Genomic DNA, 19,564 nt, shown 5'->3' with positions numbered 1-19,564 from the left:
TCATGAACCATCTCCTGAACATGTTCACCCTGAATCCACTTCTGACATCTCATCATCTGAACCAACCCCTGAACCCCATCCTAACCCAAGTGCTGAACATGCTTCTCCTGAGCGTATTCACACTTGTGCTCCCAAGCCTTCAGAGGTAGAAGTTGTGATTATTGACAACCCTACTCCTGAAATACCTACTCTCTCTACCATTCCCAATCCTTCACCATCATCATCCAACACTTTTAGAAATCTATCCACTCAATTTCATGAAGACTTGCTTAGATTATCTACAATAAAGGACAGGTTCTTAGTTTGTCCTTCTGATGTGGATCTCGAAGTATCAAGCATTAAGGCAAGGATTTGCAATGCTTTGGATGTTGCTGCTGCAAAGGTTAAGGCTGTTATTGGTAAGCGGGATCTGGAAGGTATAAGCTTCATGAGGGACAGTCTGGCTAGGGCTAAGTTGAAAAGGTTAACGCCATTCAATCATGAAGAGCATGAGCGTGCTAAGCTTGTTGCTATAGCTGCTGCTGTGAGGCGTATGTCTGAATTCAAAGATTGCTGGGTTGATTCTACTCTTCTGCAACGTCTTGAGGATCAAAGGATTGAGACTGCACGTCTGGAAGAAGCTGCTGCTAGAGTTGCTGAGTTAGCAAATGAGCTACATAATGAAGATACCACAGAAGAGGATGTACTGGATGTGCTTGCTTCTCAGGATCAAGAGGATGTGCTGATGATAGACTATCCAGAGGAAGGTGAACCCTCTGATAAAGGCAAGGCACCTTTGATTGAAGAACCAGAACCTGTGATTGAAGATCAAGCTCCTGTTATGGCGGATCAGTTGCAAATATTTCAAGAAGCCCTGAGGGAACAGCAAGAAGGTTTAGAGCGTCAAAGAGCTGCTCAAGAGACATTGGAAACCAAGGTGGATGGTTTAGTTTCCAATGTGGGATCTTTGAATGATAATTTTGACCAACTCTTAGCCTTTCTTAAGAAACCCTAGGATTCTATGCACATTTTCTTCATATTTTTATGTTTTGCTTGCTTATTTTGTCATGTTTATTTCCTTGTTTACCTTCTGAACACTTTTTCTGGTTTATCTATTTCAAGATTTTGTTTATGTTTTGATTGATTACTTATTTTATGTCCACTTGATATCTATATTTTCTTGATAAATAAGAACACAAGAACACAAGATGCTTTCTAAAAACGAAAATTTTTATTAATGATCTGATAATGTAGAGTACATTGGTAAAAAGAAAAAGAAAAAGACAACCTAATCCTAATCAGATGGATAAAACTCAGAAGAAATCTCTGATTTCTCCTCAGCATCCTCTGATGATATTTCAATGGGATCTGGGTTTTGCTCTTGTTCTTCTTCTTCTTGTTCCTCTTCTGGAACATAGCTAGCCAAGAACTCCACATAGTCAGCATCATCTTCATTCTCTTCAGCTTCAGAGTCTGATGAGATGATTATTATCTCAGCATCTTGTGGTTTCTTGTTATCTTTTTTCTTCTTCTCCTCGTCTTCGCGTTTTTCGTCTTCTTTCCTTCTCTTAAAATCTGCGATGCGTAAACTGAATCTTTTCATTATTCCAACCTTCTCTTGCTTCACTTGTTTCTTCTTGTTTTTACGTGAAGCAGGCATGTTAACTTGTTCCTTTTTATAAACCCTTGAGCGCGTTGGTTTTTGTTTTTGAAATTAATTCACCTTTGTAACAACCACTCTTTCTTCTTTGACTGTCTTGGTTTTATAACTTTGTTTTACTTTTTGATAATGACAAAAGGGGGAGTAGTTACGCATTAATTGATATGTTCCAAAACTGAAACCACGCCTTTTATCTCGCTTTTATCTGTTAAATTAAAAGTTGTTTCTTTTAAGTTGTCTTACGTATTTCAATGCGGAGACTAAGTTAGTTGAAACTGAAATAAATTTCATAAGTAAGGATAAGTTAAGAGTGCAATTTTAACTTAGCCTTATGAGACTTAGGGGGAGAGCTTGCAAACCTCTCACTCTGAAGAAAGATATGAAATTTGTTTTATTTCAAAACATCTTAATCTTATACTAAATTAAAATATCATGGATAAAACATAAAGTTCAGACTTTATGGAGTATCAATCTTAGGGGGAGCTTGCAAACCTCATAAACCTAAGAGAAACATGATAAGTTAATTTAACAACAATTGTCAATTAATACTTATGTTTGTCATCATCAAAAAGGGGGAGATTGTTGGAACAAAATTGATTTAAAAATGTTTGCCCCTAAATCTATAAAGGTTTTGATGATAACAAAGTATTAATAAACAATTGGAAGGACTAAAAATTTATTTTAAGTGCGCAGATATAAGCATCATATAAGCTCTGAGTGAAGTTCAGAGGATGTGAATTCAGAAGTTCACAAGCGCTCAGAAGATGTTGGACTTCAGAGGTTACAACGTTCAGAGGATGAAGACTTCAGTACTTCTTGTCTGTCTACGAGCTTCATCAAACTCTGAAGATCTCTTTGAAAGCTGTGAAGATTCTCTTTACTAGTCAACTCTTCTTCCAATGAAGAAAAGGACCTTTCAAGCCTGATCAGTTCAGCTACCTCTGTTTTGTCTGTCCTAACTTGAGAACGTGGGTCTTCAGTTTTGTTAGCTGAATAAGGAAAGTCCACTCTGCAGTAGTCAAAGTAACTGAAACTCTTTCTTAGTTTTGGATACAACCAAACTGCATCAAGACAGACTGCTTGAAGACAAAAGGTTATCAACTCCAACGGCTCCTTTGCAACGACTCTTTTCTAGTGGTATATATACTTGAAGGATCAGCTGCAACAAGATAACAATTATCAAGAATTGAACGTGCGCTGAACAAACTCTGAACTCTGTGATATACAAGCTCTGAACCTTTCTCAAGTGTTTTTGCACTTTAGCCAAATACTCTGTACTATTTGTATTTGCTCACCTTAGGTTCATCTAAGAGCATTTGTATATTTTTATATACTTTACCATTACTTGAGGAAACTTAAGCTTGTGTGCTTAAGTGTGTAACTTAAACTTGTGTGTTTAAGTGTGAAGTCTTAAGCTTGTGTGCTTGAGCAGGTGTAATCTTGTGTGATTATAGTGAACTCCCTTGGAAGTGCAAGGGGACTGGACTACTCTCGTTTTGTGAGAGGAACCAGTATAAATTGCTTGTGTGATCTCTCTCTCTATCTCCTTAACTTGTTATTTATTGTGTTACTTTTCCGCTGCTAACGTAGTTGAGTTAAGAACTTGAAAAAGTTTTAACTTAGCTAAAACACAATTCAACCCCCCCCCTTCTTGTGTTTTCACACCTTCATATTGATTTCAAAAGGTCCCGACCATCGCGATCGGAGTTTTCCAGGGAACAATCGCAATCTAGAGTTAAAAAGGAGTACAAGTTCTCCCACTCTGAATTCTCTCTTATGTATATGCCTATCATGCCATTTTTTAGTTCGTTCTTTGTATATTTTGGCATTTTCATAGGCGTCTAACCTTAATTCCTCTAGTTCATGCAAATCTAATATCCTTTTTCTACCGGAAGCTTGATAATCCATATTAAGGGTTTTAACTGCCCAATAGGCTTTATGTTCTAATTCTACCGGCAAGTGGCATGACTTTCCATAAACGAGTTTGAATGGAGTGGTTCCTATGGGTGTTTTGTAAGCTGTTCTATAAGCCCATAAAGCATCGTCAAGCTTTGCGGCCCAATCCTTTCTAGAAGTGGAAACAGTTTTCTCTAGGATTGATTTGATTTCTCTATTAGAGACTTCAACTTGGCCGCTTGTTTGTGGATGGTAAGGTGTTGCAACTCGGTGTTTCACTCCACATTTCTTTAATAGACTTTCCAATTGCTTTGATATGAAGTGAGATCCGCCATCACTTATAACTATCCTAGGGATTCCAAACCTAGGGAAAATGGTTTTCTTGAACAACTTAATTACTACTCGCGTATCATTTGTAGGTGAAGTTATGGCTTCTATCCATTTGGACACATAGTCTACGGCCACGAGTATGAATTTATTACCCATGGAGGATGGGAAAGGTCCCATGAAATCTACTCCCCAAACATCGAAGATTTCGACCTCTAAAATGTTATTAAGCGGCATTTCATTTCTTTTGGAAATATTTCCAGTTCGCTGGCATTGGTCACACTTTGCAATGAAAGCGTGGGCATCTTTGAAAATGTTAGGCTAGTAGAGTCCTGCTTGGAGGATTTTATGGGCAGTTTTAGACGTGCTTGCATGTCCGCCATAAGGTGATGAGTGGCAGTGGTTGAGAACGCTCTCTGTTTCTTCTTCAGGGATGCACCGACGAAAAATTCCATCAGCGCCTCTTTTAAATAAGAGAGGCTCATCCCAATAATACTGTTTGACGTCATGAAAGAACTTTTTCTTCTTTTCATAGGTTAGCTCAGGTGGTAAAACTCCGGCGGCTAAGTAATTGGCGAAATCAGCGTACCATGGAACAATGATTTGTGCAAATGCGGTTTCTGTGTATTCATGGCTGATTTTATTTTTGTTAGGAGGAAGGTCAGATTGGGCAATTAACCTATCACAGGGGAAATCATCATTAATTGGGATATGTTCTTCCCTAGTATCATCTATTCTAGACAGGTGGTCTGCTACCGTATTTTCTATGCCTTTCTTGTCTTTGATTTCTAGGTCGAATTCTTGTAGCAGCAGTATCCATCTTAGAAGTCTTGGTTTTGCATCTTTCTTACTCATAAGATATCGGATTGCTGCGTGATCGGTGTAAATGATGATTTTAGATCCTACCAAATATGAGCGGAATTTGTCGATTGCAAATACGACAGCTAAGAGTTCTTTTTCGGTGGTAGCATAGTTTAGTTGTGCCGCGTCTAGAGTTCTACTTGCATAATAAATAGCATGTAACTTTTTGTCTTTTCTTTGGCCAAGAACGGCTCCTATAGCGTAATCGCTGGCATCACACATGATTTCAAAAGGTTCACTCCAATCAGGAGGTTGCATTATAGGTGCGGAAATCAAGGCTTGCTTAAGGAGCTGGAATGCTTCCGTACATTTATCATCGAAGATGAATTCAGCGTCCTTCATTAAAAGACCGGTTAAAGGCTTGGTTATTTTAGAGAAATCTTTAATGAATCGCCGATAAAAACCGGCATGTCCTAGAAAACTTCGTATTTCTCTAATTGTTTTTGGAGGTTGAAGGTTTTCAATTACTTCTATTTTAGCTTTGTCTACCTCTATCCCTCTATTGGATACTATGTGTCCTAAGACTAGTCCTTCACGAACCATGAAATGACATTTCTCCCAATTGAGTACTAGGTTGACTTTAACACATCTTTGTAATACCAATTCTAAATTAGCGAGACATCCTTCAAAACTTTCCCCATACACAGAAAAATCATCCATGAATACTTCCATGATATTGTTAATAAAATCTGCGAATATCGCCATCATACATCGTTGGAAGGTTGCAGGGGCGTTACATAATCCAAAAGGCATACGTCTATAGGCAAAGGTACCTACAGGGCATGTGAAGGTGGTCTTTTCTTGGTCGTCGGGGTGTATCGGGATTTGGAAAAATCCAGAGTATCCGTCTAAATAACAAAAATAGGAGTGTTTAGCTAGACGCTCGAGCATTTGGTCAATGAACGGTAAAGGAAAATGATCTTTCCGAGTGGCTTTGTTTAATTTTCTATAGTCGATGCACATTCTATATCCTGATTCCACTCGCTTAGGTACAGATTCTCCCTTCTCGTTTTTGACAACTGTTAGTCCTCCCTTCTTTGGTACTACATGAACAGGGCTGACCCACTTACTATCAGATATTTGATATATTATGCCTGCGTCTAAGAGTTTCAGCACTTCTTTCTTAACTACTTCGCTTAAGATAGGGTTTATTCTTCTTTGGTGTTCTCTCGAAGCCTTTGCATCTTCTTCTAATAAGATTCGGTGCATGCACACAGAGGGACTAATTCCCTTTAAGTCTGAGATGTTGTAACCTAAGGCAGAAGGATATTTTCTTAAGACATCTAATAATTTTTCCGTTTCTATCGGGTCTAGGTCAGCGTTCACTATGACTGGGCGACTCAGATTTTCGTCTAGATATTCGTACCTAAGGTTCTTGGGTAGCGGTTCGAGTTCTAGCGAAGATTTTTTTGGTTCCGGCGTGAGATTGGGTTCGAATGGAGGTTCTTCTCTCAAGTTATCTTCTACACTAAGTTTTAGTGAAGCTTGTTCTTCATCTATAGGAGGTTCTAGAATTTCTATTTCTTGAGGTAGTTCTTTCTCTATTTCCTTAACACACTCATCAATTATGTCTATGGCATAGCAAGTGTCTTCGACAGCTGGTGTTTGCATGAATTTAGAAAGAATAAATTCAATTTTCTCTTTGCCTACTTCTAATGTAAGTTTTCCTCGCTTAACGTCTATTATTGCTCCTGCAGTGGCTAGGAATGGTCTTCCTAAAAGGATTGGAATACATGAATCTTCCGTAATGTCCATTACTACAAAGTCGGTAGGGATATAGAGTTGGCCAATTTTTACTGGAATATTTTCTAGGATACCTACAGGGTATTTAACTGAACGGTCTGCTAGTTGAAGAGACATCCTAGTAGGTTTTAGATCACTCAATTTTAACTTTTTGCTGATTGAGAGGGGCATGAGACTAACACTTGCTCCTAAGTCGCATAGTGCCTTATCTATTACGTAGTTGCCTATTACGCAGGGAATTGAAAAACTTCCTGGGTCCTTAAGTTTAGGTGGCATTTTGTTTTGGAATATGGCACTGCATTCTTCGGTAAGTGCGACTGTACTATCCTCATCGAATTTCCTCTTGTTTGATAGAATTTCTTTAAGAAATTTTGAGTATGTTGGCATTTGTGTTATTGCTTCTGAGAAAGGTATGGTTATGTTTAGTTGCTTCAGAAGTTCTACAAATTTCTTAAAATGTCCTTCAGTTTTAGTCTTAGCTAATCTTTGAGGAAAAGGGATAGGTGTTTTGTAAACAGGTGGTGCAGCAGGTGTAAGCTTTTTAGTTGTCCCCTCCTTATCTCCTAATTGGGGATTTTCGGATTCTCTCTCAGGCTCTTTTGGTGGTTCACTACTCTCGGCTTCCTTGTTGGTTATCTTAGCGCTTTCTGAGTTTTTTACTCCAGAATCAGGTGGTCCTTGCAACTCCTTTCCACTTCTTGTGATTATAGCATGTATGGCATTCGCATGCCCTTTTGGGTTAGGCTCGGGTTGTCCTGGAAATGTGCCAGCTGGGGCGGCAACAGTTGTTTGTTGTTGTGCCACCTGGGAAATCTGTGTTTCTAGCATTTTGTTATGGGTGGCTAGGGCATCTACCTTAGTTGCCAATTGTTTTACCAATTCATTAGTGTGAATGTTTTGGTTTAAGAATTTTTCCATCATAATATCGAAGTTAGACTTCCTTGGTGGATAAGGTGCGGCTGGTTGTGCTCCTTGCTTTTGGTAACCTGGAGGTGCTTGAGTAGGATTGAGTGTATTATTGTTCCTATAAGATAAGTTAGGATGGTTCTTATAGCCAGGATTATAGTTATTGGATAGAGCGGCATAATGCACTTGGTCGAGTCCGGCTAAAATAGAACAATCAGATGGTACGTGACCAGGGATTCCACATACTTCGCAATTTGGTTGGATTGCAGCTACGGTGGATGTGGTTGGCAGGGTTAAACTCTCCAACTTTTGAGTAAGGGCTTCTACTTTGGCGTTGACATGGTCTATGCCACTTACTTCGTATATACCGCCTTTTGTTTGGGATTTCTCTATAGCAGCGCGTTCGCTTCCCCATTGATAATGGTTTTGGGCCATGTTTTCTATAAGCTGGGTGGCTTCTTGGTATGGTTTATCCATCAGTGCTCCACCGGCGGCTGCATCTATGGTTAGTCTTGTGTTATAAAGCAGCCCATTATAGAAGGTATGGATTATGAGCCATTGTTCTAAACCGTGGTGTGGACAGAGTCTCATCATATCCTTGTATCTTTCCCAAGCTTCGAAGAGTGATTCTCCATCTTTTTGCCTAAATCCGTTGATTTGGGCTCTTAGCATAGCTGTCTTACTTGGTGGGAAATATCTAGCCAAGAATTGCTTCTTCAGTTCGTTCCATGTAGTGATGGAGTTCAAAGGTAGAGCTTGGAGCCAAGCTCTAGCTCTGTCTCTTAAAGAGAACGGGAAAAGACGGAGTCGTATTGCTTCGGGTTCGACACCATTGGCTTTGATCGTGTCTGCGTACTGCACAAACACTGATAAATGGAGGTTGGGATCCTCCGTAGTGGAACCAGAGAACTGGTTTTGTTGCACGATTTGCAACAAAGCGGGTTTCAACTCGAAGTTTCTTGCTTCGATGTTAGGGGGCGCGATGCTCGAATGCGGTTCTTCTTCGGAAGGAACGGCGTAGTCCCTAAGAGGACGTGCGTTGTTAGCCATAGGTAAGAGGTTTTGAAGTTCGCGGATTCGACGTTTAAAATGAATAAAACGTTCTATTTCGGGTATAGGTTGTTGTAATGGTTCCTCGGAGTTACGAGTATTGGGCATACAACCTAAGAAAAAAAGGTTGCCTTAATCGTCACAAATTAAAAACTAATTAGCGAAAATTGACTAAATTAGTCCCCGGCAACGGCGCCAAAAACTTGATGCGATAACTCTGCAAGTGCACAGGTATATCGTGTAGTTATAAAAGATTATCGATCCCACAGGGACTATTTGTTAATATTTCGCTTATGTTTTTAATATATCGTAAGGTTAAGGCTAGATATTAGTTAAAGAAGGCGTTTTAGATAATTAAATTAACTGTGTTGAATAAAATATTATTAAACTAACCGGAATGTAACTTAAGTTGCTTCAATGGATTCGGTAATCAAACTGTGTTTTAAAATAATGTTACCTTTTTAATAAACTGAAATTGATTAAAAGATACGCGTCTCACACTCTCGCGCTATTGAGTAATATCGTATAGTTATAAAATAAATGTTTTACTCTCGCTCTCTCATTTATTTATAAAATACTTTTTGAAAACTAATATAGTTTAATTAATTTTAAAGAGCTGTCGCGGTGTTTAAAATTAATGTTCAGTTTTTACTATCTGGTACAAATCTCACACTGTCGTGCTATTAATTTATACCTTAGTTAATTTTCACTCTCGTGCAAAATCTTTGATTTAATCATTAAAAACTGAACAGAAAACTAGATTAAAAACGTAAGTCACAGATTAATTACCAAATCCAGATTAGCTTCCTAATTCACATTCCAGTTAAATAGATTTAGCTACGCATGATTTTATTTGACGAGATACTGATTAAATAATTCTTAGTTGAACGAAACATTTAAACAGAGTAACCGTAAATCAAACAGAGCATACGAATATCAAACTGGAATATAATAATATTGAAACTGAATAAAATAAAAGTACTGTTATTAAAACTTACAAATACTAGTGAAACTAGTACAGGTACACCGGAATAAAGGAAATCAAAGACACTGATTGAAACTGGAACTGGAAGTGTAAGCAGCAACACCACACCTTTTTGCTCCGTAAACTAAGACTACTTAACAACTGAAATTTTAAACTGAATTTTTCTCTTAAGTCTGCGTAGAATAATGTGTGAAAAACACTGACTGGTGTTCTCTATTTATAGTCTTTATGAGATACAAATATCTCCTTCGAATCCGTTGTTCCGTTATAAGAAACGTGCATATCTTAGTTGCTTCCACCGAAATCTGAGGAACGCCGAAATCTGAGGAGCAGTTGAGTTGAGGATAAATCCGTGTGAAACGTGCCCGTGAAAATAGGAAGGAAACACTACGTGGCGGGTACTTCAAAGCACATGGCGGGCGCCATGTGTGCAAAGCCTGTGGCGGGTGCCACAAGCATGGCCAACGCCATGTGTTGTTGTGTGGACCACATGTGCTTGGCACATGCCAAGTGCATGTGGGCTTGGCTTGTTCGTCCAACTTCTTTTGGGCTTCTCTTCCATCTGATCCAATGTCTTTTTTATCCACTTGACATTAATTTTGTGAACTTTTTTTATTTCGAGAAGTTCCGGAAATACCTGTAATACACAATAAAAAATGATAATAATACTACTAAAATGCAAAGAAAATAATAAAATATTAAACTAATATTATAAAATAAATACTATATTTTTCAGTGTTATCAATACCACCATAACCAGATCTACCAGGGTTACCTAGGGAACTTCCGTCAACATTAAGCTTAACATAATTATCATGAGGAGGAGTTCATGCCACCATACGAGGTTCTTTATGAATGGCCACATTGGCAAAGCATTTAGTGCAAGTATCCATATAGCTGTGGATTAAACTGAGTATATACCAGGAACTCCACTTAATGTTTGAAAATATCTTTTCATTTCGTGCTCTCCAAAGGAACCAACAAACAATAATAAACCAACAACCCATAGAGCTTATGGCATTTTCTTTAAACCAGTGAACACAATCATTATCAGCAAAGAAAGAAGGATGTGCAAAATTAAGCATGTGCCAAATGGAAAGAGCGTGAGAACAATCATGAAGAGTATGAAGAATTGTCTAAATTGTAGTGTCACAACTTGAGCATGAAGTATCCATGGTTAAGTGTCGAAAAGTACGGAATTGATTAGTGGGCAAGCTTTCATGCATGACTAACCACACAAAATGTCGAAGGTTCTCAGGTAGGTGTAACTTCCAAATCCACGACCAACTCATGTAAGGATCCATGGTAGCAACATGAGCTTATTGAAGTAACCAATGATAAGCACTCTTAACAATGTAAGACCCAGATGTCGAACAATTCCAAATGATCAAATCAGGTGCAGAATCATTCATGAATAAGCTTTGCATCTCATCTCTGTTGGGTTTTGAATGTTGGCTACAATTTTGCAAAAACAACAATAGCCAACTGTTGGACCAAGATGCTGTAACATGTTTGTACAACATGTGTCTCATGATGCAGCGCGCGCCAAAATTCTGTTTTATATCTTTTGAAGATTTGGTTCAAGAATAAGTTCATGTTTATCCGACGCGCCTTCTACTGCAAGATATCCAAGGCGGTTTGTATATTTTATTTGATCCAAAAATATGTTTCAATATTTTTGGAATGCATCAAATATTTTCGGAGTGAATCTTTTCTTGAAGAATTATTTTTTTGGAGTGAATCTTTATAGAAGAAATATTTGAAGAATATCTTGTGAGCTGGTCATCGCTTTTTCCAATTGTCAACAAAAGATTTACTAGGTTGATTTGTTCCTCAAGTTTCTCAAGTTTGTTATAAAAGATTAAGGAATCAAAAAGATTTGATTTGTGTCAAATATATTTTTGTGCTCAAGGAGGTTGTTGCAAAAATATAATTATGGGCAAAAATATTTAAGGAAAATATTTTCGTGGAAGATTTGATTTTATTATATATCCAGCGAAGGTTTCTTGGAAACAAAAATATTTGAGGAAAATATTTTTGTGGAAGATTTGATTTTAATATATAACCACCGAAGGTTTATTGGAAACAAAAATATTTGAGGAAAATTTTTTTGTGGAAGATTTGATTTTAAGAAAGGTTTATTGGAGAAGAAGAATATTGATTAAAGCCCACAAAGCTCTACCTATATAAGGATGATTCAAGACCTAGTTTTAAACACCGAAACTTGAAGTAAAAATAAAATATCAAAGATGTAGTCTTTTAGGGTTTCGTGTCTTTAAGCCACTCTCTAGGAGAGTTGGTGTAAAGTGAACCACTCGGGTTGTGAGATGGTCACTATGTCCTCACTCAGAAACCTTTAGGTAATGAGTAGAGTATTGTAATATCTCTGAAGCTTTAAAGCAAGGAGATTAGTTGTGTGAACCTACTCTTAAGCTTTGAAGTACGGAGTTAGGATTGTGTTTGAAGTGTATCTTCACAATTGAGTTGCTACTGAGTTTACATCACATGTTGTGAGAGGGGTCTCATATCTAGGAGTTCCTAGGTAGAAGTTAGCACGGGTAGTGGTTAGGTGATAAGTCGAAAATGGGGCGTTTGCTGAGGGCTTTGAACTAACACTATTATAGTGGATTTTCTTCCTGGATTGGTATCCCCCAGATTAGGTGTGTTTACACTGAACTGGGTTAACAAATAACCTGTGTTATTTACGTTATGCACTTTATTTAACTTGTCTATTATGTTCTGTACTGGTATAAGATGCTGTAGCATCTGTCACAGCATCTGTACGCCAGCCTGCCAGAATTTCAATTGGTATCAGAGCAGGCATCCTGTTCTGTATCTGGGTGAGCTCCAGGGAAGATACTTTCTGGCACTATGGACAAGGAAGAAGGATATGAGGAAGAAGAAGGTGCTGCTTGTATACTTGTGCTCTTATATATGCATATTTCAAGGGGAGTAAGAAATCTGGTTATGATATCTTGTGCTCATTATGATATGCATGAGTTGATGTACTCAAGGGGAGGAATTATTCTCTCATCTGATATTGAGGGGGAGCAGCAGAATATAGCTAGTCTGTTGATGATCTTGCAACTTATGCTACAATTAGTAGTCTGCTAGTTTATGTGCTTGGTGTTTGTGGATATGTTCTGCTATGAATCTAGACATCATGATCTGATCTGTGTGAGAATTCATCCTTCTCAGTATGTGATAGTTTATCTCTTCCTGTGTGGTTCTTTTATGAGAGTTTACTTCTCTCTGATGATGTGCTCTGTGAACGATTGGGTGAACCCGATTCCACTGCTACATGTATCTGGTGTTTTTGGTGAAGTTTATTTCTTCACCTTGTGCGTTGAAGATGTTTTTGAAGTAGTGTTGACGAATCTTTACTTTCTTTCAAAGATGTATGTTTGTGTTAAAGTGAAAGAAGAAGTAGCTCTGTGTTGAAATCTCTCAAGGAAACTAGTCATGTATCTGATGCTGCACCTAAAACTACAAGCTCCAGATAATGTGATCGTAACTGATGAAAAGCAAGTTCCATAAATAACTACAACTGGTAATTTTTTTTTGGTAACACTGATGTGATCTCTCAGTCTGATGAAGAGTTTTAATATTGTGTCTGAACACTTTGAAGAAGGTGGATTTGTTGAGAAAAACAATAATGCAGATGAGAATATAATTATTATGGACAACCTCAACTTTGGAGAAAGTCTTGCTAAGAAGACTCATGTTTCTTTTGCTAAAAGACTCAGGAGTAATTCTGGTAAAGTTGTGGCTACTACTAGTCAGCAAGCCAATACACCAAGTAAAGGAAAAATGCCTGAAACTGCTAAGAAATCTATGAATTTTGGACCTCCTAGAAGTGCAAGTAAGGTTCATGTGTCAACTGTTAAAGGGAAGAAGAGCTTAAAAAGGAAAGAACCACTATCTGGTGATTCTGAGTTTGAAGAAGAGATTGTAAAAGCCACAACTGGTGGCTCTTCAAGAAAAACTTTGAAAGGGCAGAAAATGCCTTTAAAGGTTCCTTCTGCACCTTTGGACAATGTATCTTTCCAGTATGAGAATGGTACATTCATGTGGAAATTTGTGTCTAATAGGAGACCTTCTATAGAGAGGAACTTAAGTGAAGATTTCCTTGAGTGCCAAGAGCTTGATCAATGCTGCAGGCTTAATGAGAACTGTGAAAGACCTTGGGGTATGTTATGAAAAACTAGTCAAAGAGTTCTTGGTCAATATAGGAGAGGACTGCAATGATCCTACAAGCCCTGAGTTCAGAAAAGTCTTTGTCAGAGGAAGGTGTGTCAATTTTTCTCCATCTATTATCAACCAATACTTGTGAAGATCTATAGATGGGATTGCAGATATGGGAGTTGGTCAGGATGAGGTATGCAAGACCATTACAGGGAACTCTGTAAAAGCATGGCCAAAGAAGAACAATCTGTCTGCCACAAAACTGACTGCAAAATATGCTCTGTTAAACAAGATAACTGCTGCTAATTGGGTGCCCACCACTCATTCAAACAGTGTGGCCACATGTTTGGCTAGGATCATCTATGCAGTAGATGGCTCAACCAAGTGGAGATATGTGTACTATAGAAGACTATCACTTGAAAGAAATGTAAGTGGAGAGCTTCTACAATGTAAGGAACTTGAGAGGATTAATGCTGCTGGATCAATGAAGACTGTGAAGGGTCTTGGTGACTGCTATGAGAAGCTTGTCAATGAATTCTTGATCAATATTGGTGAAGACTGTAATGATCTAGAAAATCCAGAGTAAAAGAAGGTGCGTGTCAGAGGAAGATGCACTGAGTTCTCCCCTGCTATTGTGAACGATTTTCTCGGTAGAGGTACAAATGGTGTGCATGAGATGAAAGTATCTAAAGATTAAATTTGCCAAACTCTCACCAAAAATCAAGTGAGGAAATAGCCAGGTAAAATTGTCTCTGCAAAACTCACTACCAAGTATGCTCTGCTGAACAAGATTGGTGTTACAAATTGGGTGTCTTCCAGTCATACTTATGAGGTATCTATAGGTATGGCCAAATTCATCTATGTTATTGGCACTAGGACTACCTTTAATCAAACCTATAAACATGTCAAGTCACTTGTTGTGCAGATGCCTATTGCATTTCCCCTCTGCTATGTGGTATTATATTGAGCCAGCATCCAGATATATGCACTGCTACTGATGTGTCTTGTGCTAGAGTGGCAGATCTGCCTTTGGACTATAGACCGTCTGAAGGGGACATAGGCTGCAGATATTGCTGCATCATATGTCAAGCAGCCAACTAGTGTTCTGCCTAGAAAGTAAATGATTGATGATCTCAAGGAAGTTATGCTCTTGTCATATTGTGCAAACATGGAGGAGATATCTATTTTATGAGCGTTGATATGTTTCCATCACTACTGATTTATATCTGATGTGGGATATCTAGAGAGATGCTACAACATCATATGCAGCATCAGGGAACTATGAACAAAGAAAAACCTCACTCTTGGATATGTCACTAGTATGGAGGTAAAGGAGAAATTGTGTGTATAGGAAAAGTGATCAACAACAGCTTACATAAACTTGACAATATTTTGCTTAAGAAAGGATTGACTGCTAATCTGATCAACATCAGTCAATTATGTGATCAACGCATGAAGAGTATGAAGAAAGCCATATCTGAGGAAGCTATTAGAGGTTTACCAAAGCTCAAGATTAAAGAAGGAAATATATGTGGTGAATGTTAGATTGGAAAACAAACCATGATGTCACACCAGAAGATGCAGCATCTTATCTCTACAAGATTGAGCTTCTACACATGAACTTCATGGTACCTATGCAAGTTGAAAGCTTAGGTGGAAAAAAGTATGTCGATGTTGTTGTTGATGATTTCTCTGATATACTTGGGTGAACTTTATTAGAGAAAAATCAGAAACCTTTGATGTCTTCAAGAGTTTATGTATTCAACTTCAAAGGAAAAAAGATAATATTGTTCTGAGGATAAGGAGTGACCATGACAAGGTATTTAAAAGTGCCAAATTTTCTAAAGGAATAAAGTCACGAAGATTTTCATCTCTTATTACACTTCAGCAAAATGGTGTAGTTGAAAGGAAGAATAGGACTTTGCAAAAATCAGCAAGAGTTATGCTTCATGTCAAACATTTACCTCACCGTTTCTGAAGCTAAGGCCATGAATACTGCCTGATATGTTCATAATCGTGTTATCTAGAGATCCACTCCGTATGACCTGTGGAAAGGGAGGAAACCTATTGTTAAATACTTTCATGTTTTTGGAAGCAAGTGTTATATAGAGAACATAGAAGAATGTCTGATCATAAAAAGTGATGAAGGAATTTTTCTGGGATACTGCATTAACAGCAAAGCCTATAAAGTGTACAACTCCAGAACTAAAACTATGACGGAGTCTGTTAATGTGGCGATAACACAAGAGGTAACAAGATGACAGATGTGGCAGATGATGTTATAGCATCTGACTTGCAGAATGACCTGGAAGATGATGAACCTGTTACTGTGAAGGAACCATAAACTAATACTGAAGTTCCTATTTCTGGACCAACCAAAACGCCAAAGAAAGTTCCATCCATCAGAATTCAAAGAATCGCCTTATGGATCTAATTATTGGTAATCTTGATAAAGGAATTACTACTAGAAGAGTTAATGGTGTTATCAGAATTATTGGTAATTCTTGTTTGTCTCAAAGGTTGAACCCAAGAATGTGAAGGAAGCTCTTACTGATGAGTACAAGATTAATGCAGTTCAAGAGGAATGAAGTATGAGATTTACTCCCTATACCACAAAATGCTAATGTAATTGGTACCAAATAGGTTTACAAGAACAAGTCTGATGAAAAAGGCACTATTACCAAAAACAAAGTCAGACTTGCTGCACAAGGGTACACTCAGATTGGAGTAGATTTTAATGAGACTTTTTGCTCTTATTGCTCATCTTGAAGACTGCTACTGGGAATGCATGTATTCTGAAATGCAAGTTGTTTCAAATGGAAGTGAAAAACGCTTTCCTCAATGGGTACTTGAATGAGAAAGTTTATGTTGAGCATCCTTAAGGTTTTGTGGATCCTAGTGTTGCTAATCATGTCAACAAATTGAAGAAAGCTCTATATGGATTAAAACAGGTGCCTAGAGCATGGAATGAAAGGCTGACTGAGTTTCTTATTAGTCAAAGATACATGAAGGGAGGTAATGACAAGACACTACTTGTTAAAAGAGAAAATAGACAAACTGATGATAACACAAATTTGTTGATGATATTGTATTTGGAGGAATGTCAAGCCATATGGTACAATATTGTGTGCAGCAAATGCAGTCAGAATTTGAGATGAGTATTGTTGGTGAATTGACTTACTCTCTTGGACTCCAAGTAAGACAGGTGTAGGATACTATTTTTTTGTCTCTCAAAGCAAAATATGCAAGGAACATTGTGAAGAAATTTGGTATGGAATGTGCAACTTACAAAAGAACACCAGCAACAAAACATTTGAAGCTTACCAAAAATGAAAAGAGGATTGATGTTGATCAAAGTCCATATAGAAGTATGATTGGTAGCTTATTATATCTCACTACAAGCAGACCTGGCATTGCTTTTGCAGTTGGTGTTTATGCTAGATATCAAGCTGCTTCAAAGATGAGTCATCTGACTTAAGTGAAGAGGATTCTCAAGTATATAAGTGGAACTTGTGATTATGGTATAATGTACTCTCATGGTGAAGACTCTATATTAGTGGGCTATTGTGATGCTGATTGGGCAGGTAGTGCTGATGATAGAAAAAGCACTTCTGGAGGTTGTTTCTTCCTTGGAAATAAATTGATTTCATGGTTTAGCAAGAAACAAAATAGTGTATCTCTGTCTACTGCTGAAGCAGAGTATATTGCAGCTGGAAGTGGTTGTTCTCAATTACTATGTATGAAACTAATGTTGAAGGAGTATAATGATGAGTAGGTAGTTATGACATTGTACTATGACAATCGTAGCACAATGATGAAACAGAGTCTGTGTATAGTGTCTGTGGTATGGTTGTATCTGCTGAAAAAGAAGTTATGGATGTGGAGGATCTTGACTCTTTAGATCACAAATTAGAAAGAAGCTTGGATAAATATTCATGAAGTTCTGTGATAATATCTTGAATAAGAAGTTCAGGAAGGTATTTGTAAGGGGTAGGTGTGAAACTTTCTGCAGCTGAGATCAACAAGTGGTTGGATGGGAGTAATTATCTGAATGGTGTGCATACAAGAACTTCAAAAGCATTTAAACTTGCAGCATAGGGCATGATCATAATCATACAGTCATAGAAATATGAATGATTCATCGTGCTTAGTCATAATCATAGAAATATGGATGACTTTTATGCTTAGGATCACAGTCATAGAAATATGGGTGATTTGGGTCACAGTCATAGCAATATGGGTGACTTAGTTAGTTACAATCATAGAAATATGGGTAACTTGTACATGCTTAATTATGAATGAACCATTAAGCCTTGACCTCTCTGATTGGATGCTTCCGTGATCAAAAGGCTATGGATTGCTGGAACCAATATATGGATTGTAAGACTGTGTCAAACATTGAATCTATCTATCAAGTCAAGATTAAAGAACACTTGAAAAGTTGAACACTGAAGAAATTGAAGACACGAGAGTCTGAAGGAAAGGAACACAGTGAATCAAGCTTCTCTGAAGAAGTCTGGTCAAACACTTGTTGGTGATACATATGTTGTTTGTTTGTTGGTACTTGTGCAACTATGTGTGCTTGGTCTTGAACATGCACAATATGTTCTTTATGCTCTGATACTCCAGGTTTTCTATGCTACTGACTTTATTTGTCAGAATTTTGGGCTAAAAAGGGGGAGTAATATACTTCTCTGTTTTTTTGATGTGCATGATGTGAAGACAAATGCTATAACATCTGGCACATGTAGTAGTAGTGTGTGTGTGTGAGTACTACTATGAATTAAGGGGGAGTGAAGTATGAACTAAGGGGGAGTGTGAATGCATGAAGTGAGGGGGAGTAGAATTTATTTTTCTGCTACTCTTAGCATATGCAAGTTATATGTGTGGAATTTATTTTTCCATGATATGAAGATTGCTCTAAATGAAGGAGTTTATTTCTCCTTATATCTGAATCCACTATGTGAGAGTTTATTTCTCTCTAGTTGTACTGCATGAGGCAAGTTGTGTTTCCATCCGCTGTAGCAAGCCTCTGATGTTACTAGCTCGTTAGCTTTCTCTTAGAATATTGATTAAAGCCCACAAAGCTCTACCTATATAAGGATGATTCAAGACCTAGTTTTAAACACCGAAACTTGAAGCAAAAATAAAATATCAAAGATGTAGTCTTTTAGGATTTCGTGTCTTTAAGCCACTCTCTAGGAGAGTTGGTGTAAAGTGAACCACTCGGGTTGTGAGATGGTCACTATGTCCTCACTCAGAAACCTTTAGGTAAAGAGTAGAGTATTGTAATATCTCTGAAGCTTTAAAGCAAGGAGATTAGTTGTGTGAACCTACTCTTAAGCCTTGAAGTACGGAGTTAGGATTGTGTTTGAAGTGTATCTTCACAATTGAGTTGCTACTGAGTTTACATCATAGGTTGTGTGATTGAGAGGAAGTGAGAGGGGTCTCATATCTTGGAGTTCCTAGGTAGAAGTTAGCACGGGTAGTGGTTAGGTGATAAGTCGTAAACGGGACGTTTGCTGAGGGTTTTGAACTAACACTATTATAGTGGATTTCCTTCCTGCACTTTATTTAACTTGTCTATTATGTTCTGTACTGGTATAAGATGTTGTAGCATCTGTCACAGCATCTGCCCGCCAGCCTGCCAGAATTTCAATTGGTATCAGAGCAGGCATCATGTTCTGTATCTGGGTGAGCTCCAGGGAAGATACTTTCTGGCACTATGGACAAGGAAGAAGGATATGAGGAAGAAGAAGGTGCTGCTTGTATACTTGTGCTCTTATATATGCATATTTCAAGGGGAGTAAGAAATATGGTTATGATATCTTGTGCTCATTATGATATGCATGAGTTGATGTACTCAAGGGGAGGAATTGTTCTCTCATCTGATATTGAGGGGGAGCAGCAGAATATAGCTAGCCTGTTGATGATCTTGCAACTTATGCTACAATTAGTAGTCTGCTAGTTTA

General features: G+C 37.9%; 1 non-coding gene across 1 annotated transcript; it reads left to right on the top strand.

Moving 5' to 3' along the window:
- Positions 1-7,937: 7,937 nt before the first annotated feature.
- LOC123903360 lies at positions 7,938-8,044 on the top strand. Its single transcript, XR_006807938.1, has one exon. It is a non-coding gene; the product is annotated as a small nucleolar RNA R71 (small nucleolar RNA).
- Positions 8,045-19,564: the final 11,520 nt, after the last annotated feature.

This window comes from Trifolium pratense, linkage group LG1 (genome assembly GCF_020283565.1).
Source record: "Trifolium pratense cultivar HEN17-A07 linkage group LG1, ARS_RC_1.1, whole genome shotgun sequence".
In the NCBI taxonomy this organism is placed as follows: domain Eukaryota; kingdom Viridiplantae; phylum Streptophyta; class Magnoliopsida; order Fabales; family Fabaceae; genus Trifolium; species Trifolium pratense.
This window is presented reverse-complemented; position numbering and strand designations above follow the sequence as displayed.